The sequence below is a fragment of the Giraffa tippelskirchi genome, chromosome 13, assembly GCF_054371585.1.
Source record: "Giraffa tippelskirchi isolate mGirTip1 chromosome 13, T2T-mGirTip1v1.2.pri, whole genome shotgun sequence".
Classification (NCBI taxonomy): Eukaryota; Metazoa; Chordata; class Mammalia; order Artiodactyla; family Giraffidae; genus Giraffa; species Giraffa tippelskirchi.
Window position 1 is genome coordinate 120,111,763 of NC_137287.1, and position 20,945 is coordinate 120,132,707.

Consider the following 20,945-nt stretch of genomic DNA (forward strand, 5'->3'; position numbering starts at 1 on the left):
TCGTCTCAGGAGCCCCCTGCAGCGTCTGGCTGCATTCCCAGCACGCAGTAAGTGTCCAGCGAATGCTGGTTTAGTGAGTCCATGATGTCCTGCTTAGTTTGCCCGGCGCCGTGTCCACCAGTGAGATGTTGGGACATCAGGCCAGTCCGTGTGACACATTAGCCAAGATTCAGATTCAGCTGTGGTTACAAAGAACCCAGGAGAACGGTAGCTCAGCCAAGGCAGTCTGTCTGTCACATGCATCTAGATGAGGCCCCCCAGAGCTGGGACAGTGGCCTCGGGGACCCAGGCGCCTTCCCTGTTGTGGCTCCGTGAGGCCCCGGCTATTCCTCGCATTTGGGTAACCCAAGGTTGGCTCCCCCTCAATTGCAAGGCCCCCATCCCTGGTAGCAGGAGGGAGACAGAGATGAAAGAAGTGTGCACCGCTTCCTCCAGAGGCATTGTGTTGAACAACACTTGGGCACACAGCCCTGCCTAGCAAGGCAGACGGGGCAGTGCGGTTGCCAACGGGCATCCACGTGTCCCACCAGAAAGCGGGGGTTCTGTCACTCGCAGAGACGGGTGGGGAATGGGTACGGGGGCACAGTCTCTGCCCGAGACACTTACCTCTCTAGGGAAGAAGGCCAAAACTCTGCCTTGTGAATGAAAAGGAGCCTGGATGGGAGGTGAGCTGGGATTTGTGCAAAGAGAGACGTCCTAGGAAGATACAGGCCAGAGAGACGGTCTTGTTCGTGAACCAACGTAGAATCTTCAGTCAGCCAGGACCCAGGACGCCCCTCCCCTCTTGCCCCTGAGTGCTGGGACCCTCTTAAAGGCTCTGCCCGGGTGAAGGAAGGAGCCAGTTTCACTCAGTGTCAGATGCCCAGGTCCCATCAAGGAGATGGAGGGCATGCAGGCCTGGCCTGCAGAGCTCTGGAGAGACCCAAGGCAAAGTGTGCCTCTTCCTCCCTCTGAGTGGGAGATGTGGCTTCAAGGCCAGGGAGAAATTTCAAAGTCAAGAGGAAATAGCTTCTCTAGGCGGTGCCTTTTTTAGAGGCAGAGCTTGCTTCCCATTCCTCTGGGCAGCCCTTGTGCTACACGAGGCCTGACAGATAGTAGGCATGCTCCTGCACAAATAATTTGTTGAAGTTTTCCCTCCACTTCTTTAGGCTTGGCCTCAAGGGGGGTGAATATTGCCTTATGATTTAATGTGATCGCTCAGCAACATGAAGCCCGGTGCCCGGCACATAGTAGGTGCTCAGCTATATGGTTTTTCAGCACCTGTGTAAATGTATCAGGTATCATCAGGCTTTTAGAGAAGGAGGGTCTCTACCCTGAAAACCTCCTTGCTATGGACTCAGGACTAACCAATGCTTAAACATGCAGAAAGGGAAAGCCATGATAATTTTAATGACAGTGATCACCAACTGAGCACCTACTGTGTTCCAGACTCTATGCCAGGCACTTGACAAGTTCTTTCAAATCCTTCACCAGCCCTTCAATGTGAGGATTATTACTGCCGTTTTCTAGAGGCATCTGAAAAGTGGAGATAGTGAGAAATGAGCTCATCCCTTTAGAGCAGAGATTGGCAAACTATGGCCCATGGGTCAAATCCAGCCCACCACCTGTTTCTGTAAATAAAGTTTTATTGGCCCACGGCCACTGCCATTCATTTACGTAATGCCTGCAGCCGCTTTCCCACTACAAAGGCGCAGTAGTTGCGACAGAGACCATATGGCCCACAAAGTCTAAAATATTTACTATCTGGCCCTTTCCTGAAAAAGTTGGTCCGGTTTAGAGGAAACACGTGAATCCTTTCTTTTTGCCGGGCTGGAAATCAGGTCAGGAAAGGCTTTGTAAGCCGGGGTGAGGAACTGAGCCCCTGCAGGGGTCTTAGTGTGTGTTCGGGGGTCATCAGTTTGGCTACTGAGGGGAGAATTGGGAGGAGTGAGCAACGGAAGCCTGGTAGGAGTCTGCTCAAGTAAGCTCGGTGAGAGAAGGCTGGGCTGGAAAGTCCTGGTGGGGTGAGAGATGTCAGAGGGGGATCCCACAGCAGAGAGGCTGGTTGTCTGGAGGTGAGAGGGGTGGGAGGAATCAGGGAGAAATTCAGTTTGGGGAGGGCTTGCAGCACTGTGCTCCCCATCCTGTCTGCAGACCACCTCTTGAGTATTGAGCGTCTGGAACCAAACAGCGCCCGGCCCATCCCCCATGAAGCCAGGCCCTCCTCCCGGTCCCAGCACCAGGGAGAGAAGTGTCTGTCTGCCTGCAGTCAGACATCCCAGGAGAACTAGAGGCTGTCACTCTTCCTGAGAACCTGACACGTGTCACTTGACACTGGGGCCTCGCACTCCCAGCCGTTGCTTCTGCTCCAAGGCGGGGCTCAGGGGAGCTGGGCTGCACCCCCATGGGGCTGCTTTGTTCTGGAGTTCTAGCCGCTCTGGGCTCAGGTGAGCGCTTGCCTGTTGGAGAGAGCTGGATCTGGCCCCAGCCGGCCCCCGGGTACCATTTTGAGTGCACACAGCCTCCAAGAGGCATGCTTGATCCAGGCCTGGGAACGGATGGCAGGTGGGAGGCCTCCTGCGTGCTGGAAATTCTTTGCACCTTCAAGAAAGCTGAGGAAGTCTTTTTCCTCCAAAGACGTGACTACTAACTACCTCTGATGTATTTTTCACCCTGAAAGACTTGAAGGCTGTCTGATTCTTGGAGAGAGGGCAGCAGGGTGCTCCAGGCAGACTGGGTCCCTCCAGCAGAGAGCCGCTCAGGAGCCGGGGGGGAGCTGCTTCTCCAGGTCAAACGCTGCCCACGGTCCCCCTGGCTGCCTCACGTCTTGACTATCCCACGACCAACCAATGCTCTGTGGGTCAGAACCATTTTGGTGATAAGTACAGCTCCAGCTGGCTTAAGCACAAAAGGGAATTTATTGGCTTGAGCCACTGACATTTCCAGGGGTGGAATCTTCCTACTTCAGGTAAAGCTGGATCCAGGTGCTCAAACGACATCATCAGACCCTGTCTCTGGGTTCTGCTGCCCTCAATGCTGGCTTTATTCTTAGCCAGCCTGTGCCCCCATGGTGGGAAGATGGCTGTCAGCTCCAGACTTTTATCTACCTGGGTTGGCATTTCCGGCAGAGAGACAATGCCTCTGTGCTAATTAAGGTGCAGGAAGAGTCCTGGATTCCACATCAGTGGCTCTAGCTGGAGTCACATGACCATGCCTAGCCAATCACTGTGGCTCGGAAAATGCTTCCTTGTTGTTGGCCAGACCCAGTCACATGTCCAGCCCTGGAGCTGGGGCTCAGGATGACACCATCAGAGCTAGAGGGGCTATGAGTGGGGCAGGGCGGATCTCCTGAGGTGGCACAGGGGCCTGTTCCCAGAAGGGGACGTACAGGGGGGCAGGCAGAACTGACAGATGGATGACATTACGCTTGCTGGCTCGCTCAGAACGTGACGTGGAAGTGTTATCTGTGGGCCGGACTGGCCCCCGTGACATGGAAGGAGGCAGCGCTACGGTGGAGTGTCTTACGTTAGGCAGCCGTCTACGCAGAGGAAGAACCAGGCACTGGAGTCCAGTGGAGGGCGGGGGGTGGAGGGGCCCAGGGCCCCGGGTGAGAGGACCAGAGGCTCTCGAGTCAGGTGAGGGCCGGGTCTCCGACTTCCTTCCCTCACTCTCCGTGCCTCCTCCCTCACTCTGGCCTCCTTCCTTTCTTCCTTTCTCCCTCCCTCCCCAAATGTTTGCGTGCCTGCCCTGCGCCAGGCAGGCCACTGGACCCTAGGACATGGAGATGAGCAAGACGGGGACGTCCCCTGCCTCTTCATGCTCATGTTCTCCTGGGGGAGGGATAATAAGCAGATCAACAAATAAACGAGACTGCTTTTGAGAGATGAGCTAGAAAGCGACTAAGGGGTGGACAGCCCCCTTCACCAGGGTGGTCAGGGAGTGCTTCTTGGAGGAAGTGACATTTGAGCAGAGGCGGAATGATGCGGAGGAGCTAACCCTGGGAGACATAGGAGTGGGAGAGGAAAGGCCTTGAGTACAAAGAGCCCTGGAGAGGGCAGAAACAGCCAACCACCCGCGTGGGTGGAGCCTGGGGATGGAGAATGTGCTAGAGGTCAAAGTAGCGCTGGGTGGGAGCAGGAGGAGTTTGCCTGGGAAGCTGAGCCGCTGGCTCTCAAGGCCCCTGGACGGGAACTGAGCGCCACTGGGCGCTGGTCTAGACAGAAGGGAGCGATGCTGATGGAGCTGCAGGGGCTGCGGCCCCACCTTCCAGGAGGAGAAAGAGACGATCAACCTCCTTCAGGCCACCCTGGGCCAGCTGCCATGTACCCTTTAGACTGACCCCATGAGAGGCGCGATCCCCATTGTACAGATGAGGAACCTGAGGCTCAGCAGGGTGAGTGGCCCGGGGCTTCTTGCCCGCCTGCAGTAGAGGCATCTTCTGAACTCAGGTCCTTGCGACTCCCAAGCTCTTCCTCCCACCCGGCTCTGCCTCTCCCCCTGGCAGCAGGCGGATGAGGCAGCGGTCCAAAAGTGAGTCATCGCTTCTCCTGCCTCCTACCGCCCCTCCTTGCTTTTCTGGATTTCCACGTTTCTGAGCTGAAACAGGCTGGTATTTCAGTCTGTGGGGAGCGGAGTAGCAGATGGGGGTGGGGGTGCGGGCAGCACGAGGCATGGAAGCTGAACCCCCGCTCCGCTGCTGAGGCTGGCAGCCCCCCCCCGCCCCCCGCCAGATGCTCCCATAGCCTAAAAGACGGTGGGGGTGGCATCCACCAACGACCCCCCCCTTCCCCAGCTCCTGAAATGGTTTTGGAGTAGGAAAGAAAATATGCTTCTCCTAGCACGTAAATGTCACTTTACTTCATGTCTTCCTTTTTTGTCAGTGCAATTGGAAAATAGCTGCTATCTCCAAAGGGGAGGCATTGGTTTCCTCTTCCAAATGCCACGGCAGTCAGGACAGTGCGAGGCTTAATAGAAGATTATTTTTTACAGCTTCTGCTCTCCCGAGTCTTTGAATTCTGATATCATCTTAGCCAGACACACGAGAAGGCGTGTGGAAATTTGCCGTCATAAACAAGTCAGGCGTCTTGCGCGTTATGTCACTTTTTAGGGCCCACTTCATGAGAATCCTGAATTCTGGGGTCCTGGGGTCCCTGACGTGGGCTCAGGCCTGAGAAATTTACTGCAGAAGGAAGACCTTTTGTCATAAATGTCTGTTGATTTTTTTCTGCCCGGTCACTGCTGAAAATAAGGCCTTGATTTCCTTGGGGGTGGGGGGTGGGCATTGCTGCCCCCTCTCCCCTCAGTTCCGGCATTTTGGGTGGGGGTGAAATCCCCCTCAGTCCCCTCACACATGCCCACAGTAGGACTGGCCGAATTACCCAAGCCTGGCTAGTGGATGTTACTCTGCCTCTGACCTACCTTGATGATTCAGGCATGAGCAGGAAACCTAAGTCAGGCCACCTGGTTTAGGGGCTTATATAAGAATAGGATAAAGGGGTCCTACTAGGAATGGGCTGAATGGGCAATAGGCAAACTAGGAGCTGCTGGCAACAAGAGCTGGGAGAGTCTTTTTGACGGTGAGACCAACACAGAGGGAAGCAGAGCTAAAACTTGAGGGGGAGAGAGGGCAAGATGGAGTTCTAGTGGCATCACTGGGATGCCTGGATCCAGCCGTTCCTGAAGCTGAGAGGGCAAGACGGAGTTCTAGTGGCATCACTGGAACGCCTGGATCCAGCCATTCCTGAAGCTGATAATTTTGTGCTCAATAGTTATATGGATTCATAAGTTCAGTTTGATGGCAAGAGTCCTGACTGATACCTGTTGGTATGATCCTGGCTGCATAAAGCAACTGTATCTGAGTCGCCCCACCCTCACGTGTTGCTGCAAAGATATGGCCCATAGCAAGGAGGAAGGGTAGGAGCATAGACACTACTCCTTCCCACCCACGCAGATCCCGTGGGGGCCATCTCTGCAAGGTTCAGCTACTCCCTGGAGATCCCCGAGAAAGATGTTCCAAGTATAAAGGGCAGGGCTCCCTGCTAGGACAGAGCTGGCAGCTGTCAGGGAGGGCAGCACTGGGCACTGCAGCGGGAGAGGCCGCTCAAGCCCCGCCCTGGATTTAACGCAGGGCCTCCCGGGCTACACTCAGCAAGACATTTTCACAGAGACCTTCATTCTGCTTATTCGCTCCCAGAATTGCACTTCGATTCAGTAGACGTTGGCCAAGGACTATGCCAGGTACTGGGGGTTGACGGACCTGGGTCTGACTTCCTCTGTCTTTGTCCCTTAGTGACTGAGTAGTGTTGACCAGGTCCCTGACCTCTCTGATCAGGAATAATACTATCGCCTGCTTCAAAGGGCAGTGAGGAGGACTCAGTGTTCAGCCCTTGTGTGTGCGTAGTCAGTAAGTCGTGTCCAACTCTTGTGACCCCACAGACTGTAGCCCACTGGGCTCCTCTGTCCATGGGATTTCCCAGGCAGGAATACTGGAGTGGGTTGCCATTTCCTTCTCCAGGGGATCTTCCCTACCCAGGGGCCAAACCCACATCTCCTGAGTCTCCTGCATTGCAGGCGGATTCTTTACGACTGAGCCCTCGGGGAAGCCCCATGTTCAGCCCTGGGTCTGGCAAACAGTAAACAACTGATAAGCATTTGCCAGCAGTACTGTTCCAAAGAGGATTGTATCCTAGTCCCCGTGTGTGTGTGTGTGTGTGTGTGTGTGTGTGTCTGTCTGTGTGTGTGATTATTTCTAGTTGTATAGTTGATGGTAAGATGAACACAAGCCACAAGTACACGGAGAGGTGTTCAACCTATGGGTGGGATTCAGGGAAGGCTTCCTGGAGGAGGTGAGCACTGAGCTGAGTCTTGAGGATGGAACCAGAGAGTAGCAGGGCCAGATGCTTAGAGGTGTAGCATGAGGTGCCCAGTGTCTTGTTACTAGGCAGTGGGATATGATGGAACACGGGCAACAAAGGGTGAGCTTGGAAAGACCGCAGGGAAGGATGACAGCAAGCATTTGGGGTAGAGCCTGGGAGCAGTGGCAAGTCCTGAGAGGGTTTTTTAACGAGGGAGCAGATGATCAGATTTGATTTTTACGAGGTCTGCCCCATCCTCTGTGCAGGGGGAAGATTGGATAGAGAGGCGCCCTTTGAGGGGGAGGTCGTTGGTGGCATCTAGAGGTTCAGGTCCAGGCAGAGGTGATGGCCTGGAGGTGAGGGGTGGAGCCTGGCAGGTAGGGGAGGAGAGGACTCAGCTGGACTAGACATCTAAGCACCAAGCTTCCCTCTGGTCCTTGTTATCCTGTGATTTGAAAACCCATCGCATGTGCCTTATAGAGTGATGGGTTGTTTACCAGGATCTCTAAATGCTGATATCATCTCTCCCCTAATTATCCTCATATTTCTCAGCCAGCCTGCCATAGCTGGACGTGTTTCACCTTGATCATCAGTTGTCTTATTTTATTTATTTTCTACCCCTCAAATACCAATCCCATCTCTTAGCTATAGATCTGATTCTTCCAGTTCTTTATACGTGTATGGCCTTGGAAAGTGAAAGTGTTAATCGCTCCGTTGTGTCCAACTCTTTGCGTCCCTGTGGACTGTAGCCCACCAGGCCTCTCTGTCGATGAGATTTTCCAGGCAAGAATACTGGAGTGGGTTGCTATTCCTTTCTCCAGGGGATCTTCCCAATGCACGGGTTGAACCTGGGTCTCCTGCATTGCAGGCAGATTCTTTACCATCTGAGCCACCAGGGAAGGCCCTGGACCGCTCACCAGATGCTCTCCTGTGATCCCAGCTCGTTTTCACAGAAACCCCAGGTAGTAACTAGGATGGCTATCATGGCGCCTGCTTCACAGATAAAAGAACAGAGGAGCTGGGAAATTAGCTGACTTGCCCAGGATCACACAAGAAATACTTGAAGCAGGTATTCAAATCCCAGTCTTTTTTAAAAAAATAAACTTTTAAACTTTGGAATATAAACCTTTCACTACTGTCCAGTATTATTAAACTAAATGAAAACTTCATACATACAAACTACATAAAATAGTAAAACTATATTAAAGGTCACATGTAGGTTAATGTCTTCAACTTGAACACTGGTTAAGGAGTTTATTGACACCATGTCGTTTTTGGCTTCCCAAGGTTGCTTGGTGAGTAAAGAATCCGCCAGAATCCAGGAGATGCAGGAGACACAGGTTCGATCCCCGGGTTGGAAAGAGCCCCTGGAGGAGGGCATGGTAACCCACTCCAGTATTCTTGCCTGGAGAATCCCATGGACGGAGGACCCTGGCGGACTACAGTCTATGGGGTCGCAGAGAGTCGGGCACGACTGAGCGACTGAGCGTGCACGACTGTAAAAACGGATCAAAAGCAACACAAGCAAAGCAAGTTCACGAGCCTCGGAACACTGTGATGGGGATGCTGGTGACATCAGCTCAGCTCCGAGTCTCCGGCACGAGGCCTCCTTCCTGACGCTCTAAGTTTATCACTTCCACCCGGATCTGACCATTTCACTGCCGAGTAGCCCTTGTCTGTGCCTGTTTCCTGATCTGGAAAACGGGGCCACTCTAACCATAGGGTTTATTTCCTCTGGCCAAAATCCCAGGGGACTGTGGTGAGGCTCTAGTGGGATAAAGCACGTTATCCTCTTAGCCCAGTGCCGAGCCCTAGGTGAACTCACATGGTCAGTGTTGGGCACGTGCAGACGGAAGAGCCCCTTATATTCAGTGACCACGGTTTGCAAGGAGTATTCACATCCATTATCTCCTTTCATCCAGCCTGGCAGGTATCGCCACCTCTGCGTTGCAGGTGAGCTGCTTGGAATTCAGAGAGGCTATGCAGTTTGTCCCAGGTCACACAGGTCTGTAAGCAGCTGAGCCAAGAGGGACCCCGGCCCTTCTGACTGCAAGCACCAGGGCCGGGAATGGGGTAAGGAGAGTGAGGCACTCACCTTGAGCACAAGATGTAAGGGGACACCCTGAAATTCAGTGATCACGATAAGTTAGATTTGAATGCAATATATTTTTTTAAAAAAATCAGAATCAATGCCCAAAACAAACAAACAAACAAATCTATGGCAAATAGCCACAAGGCAAAATATCAGATTCTGAAACAAAGCCAGGATCATTCTGAGTGATTGTTTTTCTTTGGCTCAGACTCTGGTCCGGCTGGGCACAGGCTGTGAGTGACCCCGCGCTGACGGCAGGCTCCCATTGCTGGAGGCCGAGGTGGCTCCTCCATCCCCAGGCCTTCATCCTGCTCCATGAGAGGCAGACAGAAGCTGTGAACCAGGTTCCCACCCACCGGGATGAGTGGGCCTGAGCCTCCCTCTCATCTGGGAGTGGAGCCAGTCCTAGCCAATCGCATACAGTGACAGCTGGGGTGGGATGGCCCACCCAGATGTTGGGGTGCTGTTTCCATTCTAAAAAGAGGGCTGCATGTTAAACTTGCAAAGGGGACAAATCCTGCTGCAGGGGAGCCTAACACAGAGGACTTGCGCCCCGATGGTGGGAGAGCAGACTTGGGGCAGAGTCAGACTTTGGCCTGGTATCCTGCCTGACGTCCTCAGGTTGGCATGGGTCTTCAAGGCAGCGGGCACTTGGGTCCTTTCCCAGCTCTGACCCCCCAGTGTTGCCTACTTCTGCTCCAGGCTGTTTAATCCGTGGTTAACATTTTACTCTCGCCTCCTCCGCTTCCTCCTACAAAGCAATCTTGCTGAACTTTCAGGCCAATTAGTGATAATTCAAATCTCTTTTGATCAAACCTGTCTATTTTTGCACTAATAATGAATGGGTTTGTGCGGCAGCCCCTCCCCGCAGTGAAGAGTTCTGGGGGAGGAAGGCGGCCTGAGCCTCCTGGGTTGCAGGGGAAGGAGCCCATCGAGGTGTAATGAGGGGCCTGGGGCAGATATCCAGCAGGGCTGAGAAGGTCTGTGTGCAACACAGCAAAAAAGGGCAGCAAATGTCTCCTAGCTTGTTGCTTCTAGGAGCCTTATCTTTGCCACGAAGGCCGGTGGATGCCTGGGAGCCAGGCCCAAGCTGGCAAGGATGGCCAGAGTCGGCGGAGATGTCGCATTGCCATCAGCAGTCTGCAGGAGCTGAAGAGCAGCTGCCCGCTGGGCAGGTCTGTGTGCTCCAGTTTGCCGCAGTCCCCACCGTTCCCTATTGTATTCCATCTTGTCTGTGTGCCTCACTTACAGTGCCTGTCTTGCTATTCCAGAATTCCTGTCTTCTCTTCTCCCTCATAGAGATTAAGCATTTGGCATCCTGGTATCAGAGTATTTGAAAACATCTCAGGGAAGAGGGGGTCATTAGCACTCAGATCCTCCAGATCAGCCTGTAGATTGGTTTTTAGCAAACTTTCTCTTTCTCCCTGTTTTTTCAAGCCTCTATTGAAGGAGTATATTCCTGCCCCATTGCTGCTACCGTATGATTTGTTTCATTCAATGGAATGGGAGTGAAAGTGACCATTTGCCAGTTCTGAACCTAGACTGCAAGAGTAATCTCATATTTCTGCTTGTCCTTCTGGTAGCTTCTGGTTTTACCTGTGGACATTACAAACTCTTGGATCATAGCCTCTCTTTTCACCCTGGGTCCCAGAATAAACACACATGGAGAAAACCCATGTCAGTTTTCCTACAGACCTTTCAATGTGAGGATAAATGTTTATAGTATGCCACTGAGTTCTGGGATGTTTTGTTACACAGCAAAAGCTGACAGATACAGAGCCTATGATCTTCTGAGGTTCAGGGAAACTGTGGCAGTGATGAGCTTCAGTGACACTGGGATAAAGGTACTGAGTTGGGGCCAGACCAACCCTGACATCACCTTGATAGGATCTTAAACTTATCAAATCTTATGATCTTAGGCATGTTCTTAACCTCTGGGTTTCTGGGGTGTCCTCGTGTGGTAAATGGGTGCAGTCATCCCTACCCCCTGGGGCTGTTGTGAGACCTGACAGAGATTGCATCAAAAGCATATGAGATGTAGTTAGTCCTCAGTACCTTAGTTTCTTTTTTGCCCCCTTCCAAGTGTTGGCAACCTGGGAAGCTTTGAGAATGGCTTTGTGAATCGCCGTGTCCCCAGAAGCCATTTGATAATAAGCTTTATATTTAAAGGCTCTGCAGTGAGGCTGCCTGGCTCCAAATCTAGCTGCACCATTCCGTTTACTACCTGGATGACTTTGGACAAGCTAACTAACCCCCCTGGCCTCCTGCACCTCAGGAGGGTGAATTTTCTAGCTCAGGGCTGTGGGGGTGGGAGGATCCCCCGAGACAGGACAGTGTCAGAAAGGCAGGCAGGTGGCACCCAGCAAGGGCAACCTGCAGCCCCGGCCACTGCGGTCAGTTCTGCAGGACTGCAGCACTTCTGTCTCATCACCTCTCCCTCCAACCAGGCTTTCTCCACGTCGGAGCCATGTGCCACCTGCCACATAAATGACGTGGATGGGAGAAGGATTTACTTGTTAGAATTCAGACTCCCGGGCCCTGTCTCTGACCCGTAGTGTCAGATTCTCCCAGGATGGGGCCCGGAATCGGTGCCCACTTTATAGAAGTTTGCATCTCAGCCTCTTGGGGGCTAAAGCTTGCTGAGCTGATCTGGCCTTATGTGTATTTTGTAGTTCAGGGGGGCAGCCGTCCTGGCTCTGTGGTTTGTCTCTGATGGAACTCCTCCAGAGGACGCTCTGGTCCCGTGGTTCCCCAGCCACGGGCAGGTCACTCAGCGGAACAGTGCAGCTCTGGGGTGTCCATGACCCACCTGCACCCGCAGGACAGGCTGCAGCCCCCGTGGCCTTGGAGCGGGCCAGGGAGGACCTGGTCCTCGATCATGCTGTCCCTTGCCTGCTGTGTGACCTTGGGTGCATGGCTTCCTCTTTCCACATCCCAGCCGCTGCGTTTTCATGCTGCTGGGGGTGGGTTCTTCCTCTGGGTCCCAGCTGGCTCTGACACTCTGTGCTATTGTGTTCTGAGGGCCAGTGTCACTGTTACGGCAAGTCACTTACTGCTCTGAGCCTCAGTTTCCCCGTCTGTAAAAGCACTGTGATAATAGATGCTCTATTATAGGGCTATTAAAAGATTATTGTTATTGTTCAGTCGCTCAGTCATGTCCAACTCTTGGCGACCCCATGGACTGCAGCACGCCAGGCCTCCCTGTCCTTTACCATCTCCTGGAGTTTGCTCAAACTCACATCCACTGAGTCAGTGATGCCATCCAACTGTCTCATCCTCTGTTGCCCTCTTCTCCTGCCCTCAATCTTTTCCAGCAACAGGGTCTTTTCCAATGAGTTGGTTCTTCTCATCAGGTGGCCAAAGTATTGGGGCTTCAGCATCAGTCCTTCCAAAGAATATTCAGGACTGATTTCCTTTAGGATGGACTGGTTTGCTCTCTTTTCAGTCCAAGGGACTCTCAAGAGTCTTCTCCAACACCACAGTTCAAAAGCATCAATTCTTTGGTGCTCAGCCTTCTTTATGGTTCAACTCTTACATCCATACATGACCACTGGAAAAACCATAGCTTTGAGTATACAGACTGTTGTTGGCAAAGTGATGTCTATGCTTTTTACTATGCTGTCTAGGTTTGTCATAGCTTTCCTTCCAAGGAGCAAGCGTCTTTTAATGTAGTTGAGGGGAATACAGTAGGGGCTGACTAAATATGTATGTGAAACTATAGCCTTTTAGAGCATTTTAAAGCACTCAACTGTTAGTGCTGTTCTGTAATTAGATGATTTTTTGGGGCCCCTGGAGAGCCCAGTAGAGACTGTGTGGGCTCCTTGCTTGTGTAATAGCCTGACTAAATTCTTAATGTTTCTAAGAGACCTTGCTTCTCTAGATTTCTGCTTATTCATCCTCCAAACCATAGACCCCTTCTTTCTAATCAGAACATTACCTGGAAAGTCAGTTACCTACATGCCTCATGTTCTAACTCCTTCATTCGGGCATCTAATAAAAATCCACTGAGGTTCAAACATTTCCTAGGAATTCTTCCTGGAAATGGGGATCCACTCTGAACAGGACAGACACAGTCTTTATACTCCGAGTCTGGGATGGGAGTAGGATAGGCTCACCCTCAAAGGTCTACAGGGGCCACTGCAGGAAGCATAAATAGGCTGGAACCAGTCTTCAGCCTACTTTTGAGACCACACCCAGCTGAGTACAGTTCAGTTGTTCATTTGTGTCTGACTCTTTGGAACCCCATGGACTGCAGCACGCCAGGCCTCCTTGTCCATCACCAACTCCCAGAGTTTACTCAAACTCATGTCCATTGATTTGGTGATGCCATCCAACCATCTTATCCTCTGTTATCCCCTTCTCCTCCTGCCTTCAGTCTTTCCCAGCATCAGGGTCTTTTCAAATGAGTCAGTTCTTCACATCAGGTGGCCAAAGTATTGGAGTTTCAGCTTCAACAGCAGTCCTTCCAACGAATATTCAGGACTGATCTCCTTTAGGACTGACTGGTTGGATCTCCTTGCTGTCCAAGGGACTATCAAGAGTCTTCTCCAACACCACAGTTCAAACGCATCAATTCTTTGGCGCTCAGCTTTCTTTACCGTCCAACTCTCACATCCATACATGACCACTGGAAAAACAATAGCCTTGACTAGATGGACCTTTGTTGGCAAAATAATGTCTCTGCTTTTTAACATGCTATCTAGGTTGGTCATAACTTTCCTTCCAAGGAGTAAGCATCTTTTAATTTCATGGCTGCAGTCACCATCTGCAGTGATTTTGGAGCCCCCAAAAATAAAGTCTGACACTGTTTCCACTGTTTTCCCATCTATTTCCCATGAAGTGATGGGACTGGATGCCGTGATCTTACTTTTCTGGATGTTGAGTTTTAAGCCAACTTTTTCACTCTCCTCTTTCACTCTCATCAAGAGGCTCTTTAGTTCTTCTTCACTTTCTGCCATAAGAGTGGTGTCATCTGCATATCTGAGGTTATTGATATGTCTCCCAGCAATCTTGATTCCAGCTTGTGCTTCTTCTAGCCCAGCGTTTCTCATGATGTACTCTGCATATAAGTTAAATAAGCAGGGTGACAGTATACAGCCTTGCCATACTCCTTTCCCTATTTGGAACCAGTCTGTTGTTCCATGTCCATTTCTAGCTGTTGCTTCCTGACCTGCATACAGGTTTCTCAGGAGGCAGGTCAGGTGGTCTGGTCTTTCAGAATTTTCCAGTTTGTGGCGATCCACACAGTCAAAAGGCTTTGGCATAGTCAATAAAGCAGAAGGCCTGTGCATTTAATTATCTTTTGAAGACTGTCTGGGGTAAACAGCATTTGACTCCAGGTCCATTTGGTCCCTAGGAGGCTAATAAGCCCTCATTGATTTGGTCTTGTTTGAGTGGTGAGAGAGCTTAAAGGAAGCTTCATCCAGGCCCCAGATTGTCCCATGAGCAGACCCAGACCCTCTTCACTGGATACAACTACCACTTTTCACTATAGAACCAGATTCCTAGAGCTGGATTTGGCCTGAACTTGGGGTCAGTTAGGATTACAATGAGGTATTTCTTTGCCACTCAGAAGAAATCTAGAGGTAGGTTCTCCAGATGGTATAGTGGTTCCACAGTCTTCAGTAATTCAGATCCCTTTCAACTTTCTACTTACTATCCCTAGAATGTGACCTTTTGCCTCATGCTCCAAAATGACTGCTAGAGATCCAGCCATCACATATATGTTCTTTTGTGCACCTACACAGGGTCCCTGTAATCTGCATAAATTTGTGTAGTGAAGCAGAAGTTTACTATAACACAAGTGTATTCATAAATGGACTGGGCATTTCTAAATTGGTTCCTAATTAACCATTATTTCTTGTTTCATACCAGCTGTTTGTTTCTACCTATTCAAATTTGTTAGTCAAGCTTGTCCTCAATGTCGAATGTCGCAAACACCAGGCAATATTATATCAATTACAAAGTGAAATTAGAAATATTGCCAAAAGTGCAGAATTCCATGAAACTGATAAAAGCAATACTGGAAAATGACTCAGTTTCCACCCAAAGACTTTGACAAGCCAGAACCTGGGGGAGCTGGTCCTTTCAAAAATCAAAGGAGGGACTTCCTGGGTGGTCCAGTGGCTGAGACCCTATGCCCCAGTGCCAGAGGGCCTGGGTTTGATCCCTGGTCGAGGAACTAGATCCCACACGCCACAACTATAAGTTCACACACCCCAGCTAAAGACCCAGCATGCCACAGTGCCCATCGAAGACCATGCACAGCATAGCTAAGACCCAGCACAGCCCGATAAATAAATAAATATATTTTTAAAAAAATCAAAGGAGAGCGTCGTTAATAAAGGTAACAACAGGATTAACTGCTTCAAACAAGAGCTGCCAAAGGTTAAGTGTGTCTTTTGGGAAAATTGATCCAGCCTTGAAATGACCCTTTTTATAACCTGATTTCAAATGTGATGTTTAAATCCAAATGAGTAAAGGATGTTGTTTATATTATGCTCTTAAAAAATTACTCCCAAAGAAAACACTGAATCCTGAATTCATTCTGTTGTTCACTGTAAGAAGTTAGCTTATACCTTTTATTGCATCTTAACCTTTTTAAAGGTTTTTAAACACTTTTCTCAGTGTTATCTTATACGTCAGAATGAAGCAACCATTTGTTGTTGTTACTAGGAAATTTAGACCCAAGTTTTTAGTGTAATCTTCATTTTTCTAGTATCAGTTTCTTCAAGCATGAAGAACTTCCCACCCTTTTTGATACGTGTGTCAGAAACGTAGAATTCACCCGCTGCCGGGCTTTGTCCAACCCTGAACAGTCAGCACCACGGTCGCCTGTTTGAAGTACACATTTGAATAATGCATCTGGGACCATTCCACCTGGCTGGTGGGTGAACCTAGCCCACTGCCCAGTATCCATGCCGTAACAGGACATCCTTTTTTTTTTTTAAAAAAATCTACTTTATTGAAATATAATTCAACATACAGTAAAATGCATATTTGTAATGTGCAGTTTAATGAATTTTGGCAAATGTAACCACCACCCTCACTCAAGATAAAGGACATTTTTCTCACCCAGAGGTCCCTTATGTCCCTTTGCAGCCTCCCACCCCTTCCCCATCATAGACGACCTAGACAGTCACTGGGCTGATTTCTGTCACTCTAGGTACTGTTGCCCATTCTAGAACTTTGTAAAAATGGAAATGCAATGGTATGCAATCCTCTGCACCTGATTTCTTTTGCTCAGACTGTTTTTGAGATTTGTTTGTGTTATTGCGCTGATCATCGATTCCTTCCTTCTCTTCGCTAGGTGGTATTTAATGGGTCTGAAGAGAGACATTACGTAGTGTTGGCAAAGACGTAGAGAAACACTTTTTGGCTGTTTCTCATGAAGTGAGACATATGCTTACTCTGTGCCCCAGCAATTCAACTCCTTGGTGTTTACCCCCAAGAAATGAAAATATACATCCAAAGACCTGTACCCAAATGTTTATAATAGCTTTACCCAGAATAGTCCCCAGATGGAAACAACCTCTAGCTGTTGGGGTCCAGTCAGGGACAGAAGCCACACCTGTGTGAAATAAAATTCATATGTTATAGTAAGACAAGAAAAAATTAAGCCTAAACAATGTTCTCTGCCCTTTGGGCTCTTCTCCCCAGGGTGGTGCGCAGTGTATCTGCACTGTGCGTGGACCAAACCTCCCCCATCGGCAGAAATCCCTGCGCAGCCATAAAGAGCGACACGATCCTAGCATCACCAAGACAACTCCCGGGGACTTCCCTGGCGGTCCCGTGGTGAAGACTTGGCCTTCCAAGGCAGGGGGTGTGGCTTTGATCCCTGGTTGGGAAGCTAAGATCTCACATGCCTCATGGCCAAGAAACCAAAACAGAAGCAGTACTGTAACAAATTCAATAAAGACTTTAAAAATGGTCCACATCAAAAAAAGAAAAGTTGTTAAAACATAACAACACAAAATATAACATGTAACATTAAAGTATATAAAATATAACAACTCCTTAAAATATAACATTCCTTCTTGATCTTGTAAGGGGCTACCAAGATGCTTAGATCTGGATCGTGTCAACTGTCAATCACGTGTCATTTAATATACAGTTCTCTGTCTCAAAACCTTATATAGACTGTGCCTGGACTTCCAATGGGTGGACTCTCAGAGCTTTCTGAGATGCTCTTACAAGGTTATAATCGTCAAATTGGACTTGAATAAAATTTTGCGTTTCTTTGTAGAGCGACTGATTCATTATGTGTCAACACCCATCATCTGAGTATTTTCTCAGTTCATTTCAGTTCAGTCGCTCAGTCGTGTCCGACTCTTTGTGACCCCATGAACCACAGCACTCCAGGCCTCTCTGTCCATCATCAACTCCCTAAGTCCACCGAAACCCATGTCCATCGAGTCAGTGATGCCATCCAGCCATCTCATCCTCTGTCGTCCCCTTCTCCTCCTGCCCCCAATCCTTCCCAGCATCAGGGTCTTTTCCAATGAGTCAACTCTTGACATGAGGTGGCCAAAGTATTGGAGTTTCAGCTTCAACATCAGTCCTTCCAATCAACACCCAGGATTGATCTCCTTTAGAATGGACTGGTTGGATCTCCTTGCAGTCCAAGCGACTCTCAAGAGTCTTCTCCAACACCACAGTTCAAAAGCATCAATTCTTCGGCGCTCAGCTTTCTTCACTGTCCAACTCTCACATCCATACGTGACCACTGGAAAAACCATAGCCTTGACTAGACGGACCTTTGTTGACAAAGTAATGTCTCTGTTTTTTAATATGCTGTCTAGGTTGGTCATAACTTTCCTTCTAAGGAGTAAGCATCTTTTAATTTCATGGCTGCAATCACCATCAGCAGTGATTTTGGAGCCCCCCAAAATAAAGTCTGTCACTGTTTCCACTGTTTTCCCATCTATTTCCCATGAAGTGATGGGACTGGATGCCATGATCTTAGTTTTCTGAACGTTGAGCTTTAAGCCAACATTTTCACTCTCCTCTTTCACTTTCATCAAGAGCCTCTTTAGTTCCTCTTCACTTTCTGCCATAAGGGTGGTGTCATCTGCATATCTGAGGTTATTGATATTTCTCCTGGCAATCTTGATTCCAGCTTGTGCTTCTTCCAGCCCAGCATTTCTCATGATGTACTCTGTATATAAGTTAAATAAGCAGGGTGACAGTATACAGCCTTGATGTACTCCTTTCCCTATTTGGAACCAGTCTGTTGTTCCATGTCCAGTTCTAACTGTTGCTTCCTGACCTGCATACAGGTTTCTCAAGAGACAGGTCAGATGGTCTGGTATTCCCATCTCTTTCAGAATTTTCCAGTTTATTGTGATCCACACAGTCAAAGGCTTTGGCATAGTCAATAAAGCAGAAATAGATGTTTTTCTGGAACTCTCTTGCTTTTTCGATGATCCAGCGGATATTGGCAATTTGATCTCTGGTTCCTCTGCCTTTTCTAAAACCAGCTTGAACATCTGGAAGTTCACGGTTCACGTATTGCTGAAGCCTGGCTTGGAGAATTTTGAGCATTACTTTACTAGCGTGTGAGATGAGTGCAATTGTGCGGTAGTTTGAACATTCTTTGGCATTGCCTTTCTTTGGGATTGGAATAAAAACTGACATTTTCCAGTCCTGTGACCACTGCTGAGTTTTCCAAATTTGCTGGCATACTGAGTGCAATGCGTTCACAGCATCATCTTTCAGGATTTGAAATAACTCAACTGGAATTCCATCACCTCCACTCGCTTTGTTTGTAGTGATGCTTCCTAAGGCCCACTTGACTTCACATTCCAGGATGTCTGGCTCTAGGTAAGTGATCACACCAACATGATTACCTGGGTCGTGAAGATATTTTTTGTACAGTTCTTCTGTGTATTCTTGCCACCTCTTCTTAATATCTTCTGCTTCTGTTAGGTTCATACCATTTACTGTCCTTTATCAAGCCCATCTTTGCATGAAATGTTCCCTTGGTATCTCTAACTTTCTTGAAGACATCTCTAGTCTTTCCCATTCTGTTGTTTTCCTCTATTTCTTTGCATTGATCGCTGAGGAAGGCTTTCTTATCTCTCCTTGCTATTCTTTGGAACTCTGCATTCAAATGGGAATATCTTTCCTTTTCTCCTTTGCTTTTCGCTTCTCTTCTTCTTTTCACAGCTATTTGTAAGGCCTCCTCAGACAGCCATTTTGCTTTTCTGCATTTTTTTTCCATGGGGATGGTCTTGATCCCTGTCTCCTGTACAATGTCACGAACCTCCGTCCATAGTTCTTCAGGCACTCTGTCTATCAGATCTAGTCCCTTAAATCTATTTGTCGCTTCTACTGTATACTCATAAGGGATTTGATGTAGGTCATACCTGAATGGTCTAGTGGTTTTCCCTACTTTCTTCAATTTCAGTCTGAATTTGGCAATAAGGAGTTCATGATCTGAGCCACAGTCAGCTCCCGGTCTTGTTTTTGCTGACTGTATAGAGCTTTGGAAAAGGCAGTTCCCTACTGAAGGGGTAACAGGTTTAAAGGATACAGACACGGCAAGTCCAGAAAGCAGTGCCCAGGGCTGAGGGAGGGTGAACAGGGAAAGCGTCAGAGGCCCCTGACCCGCAGGCGGAGCGTCACCCTCTCCTGGGGAGGGTGCAGGTGAGACGGTCCTGCTGACGGTCTGGAAATGTGCTGCAGGGCGTGTGAGCCAGACCTGGTCTATGAGGGCTGCTCGGTGAGTGCAACGGGCCTGAACGTGGATCTGCTGGCATCCAGGCCACAGAACCATCATAAGACCCAGAACCAGGACGAGAAGGCTTTGTTTCTGACTGTGAATCACAGGACCCCACCAGCTCTCTCTTCCAAACCAGCCTGCCATCATCAAGCCAGCCTGCAGAGGGGGAACGTTGACGGGGTCCAGCTCCAGTGTCCCAGAGCTGGGCAAAGAGGAGCAGGTTTGATGCTGAGAAGCAATAAAGTGATAGCGCACAGCCCAGGTTCCATCAACCAGGGATAAGGACACTGCTGTGTCCGTAAGATGCGTGAGTCCTTTCTGTATCTTCATGCTCCTCTGAGCCACTACCCTTGTGTAGTAGTAAGAGCGGCTTTGGGCCTCCGGAGATCAAGTGGAGAGGAAGTAGGCGGCTCCACCAGGATGCTGGCTGTTAAACAGTAGAGGCCGAAGGTCAGCTGTGTGTGCTGACGTAGCACTGAAGGCATCGTGCTTAACCCCAGGGGAACAGTGCTGGGTTCCAGTCCTGCCTTTGTATCTACCAGGGGTGTGGCCATAGGAAACTCCCTCAACCTCTATAATACAATGTTTTCACATCTCCAAGTGGGGATAATAGTAGTCAATCAATTCAGTTACTCAGTCGTGTCCGACTCTTTGCGACCGCATGGACTGCAGCACGCCAGGCCTCCCTGTCCATCACCAACTCCAGGAGTTTACTCAAACTCATGTCCGTTGAGTCAGTGATGCCATCCAGCCATCTCATCCTCTGTCGTCCCCTTCTCCTCCCGCCTTCAATCTTTCCCAGCATCAGGGTCTTTTCCAGTGAGTCAGTTTTTCCCATCAGGTGGCCAAAGTATTGGGAGTTTCAGCTTCAGTATCAGTCCTTCCAATGAATACTCAGGACTGATCTCCTTTAGGATGGACTGGTTGGATCTCCTTGCTGTCCAAGGGACTCTCAAGAGTCTTCTCCAGCACCACAGTTCAAAGGAATAGTAGTGCTTGCTCACTTTGTGGTGTTGTAGGGGTTCAAAGGTGAAACGCGGTTTCCTGGCAGACCAACTCCGTCCCCCTGCTCCTTGCTGTTTCTACGGCCCCTGACCTGAGGATGTTTCCTTCACCCTCATTTTTAAATAGTTACATTTTAAATAGTTACATAAGAACCTACCCAGTAGCCTCAATTTTGCTGCTGGCCTGCAAAGCCTAAATGATTTACTATCAAGCCCTTTGAGAAAAAGCTACTCAACCCTCGATACAAAGCACGTGGGCAGAGAAAAAGTCCTCGGTGGATGTTAACTGGCAC

At 49.4% G+C, this 20,945-nt stretch overlaps 1 long non-coding RNA gene across 1 annotated transcript in view; it reads left to right on the top strand.

Moving 5' to 3' along the window:
- Positions 1-4,094: 4,094 nt before the first annotated feature.
- LOC145533256 (uncharacterized) overlaps positions 4,095-20,945 on the top strand; it is a 62,836-nt gene continuing 45,985 nt past the window's right edge. The window contains exon 1 of the long non-coding RNA XR_014073947.1: positions 4,095-4,372. This is a non-coding gene — a long non-coding RNA (uncharacterized LOC145533256). The remainder of the gene's footprint in view (positions 4,373-20,945) is intronic.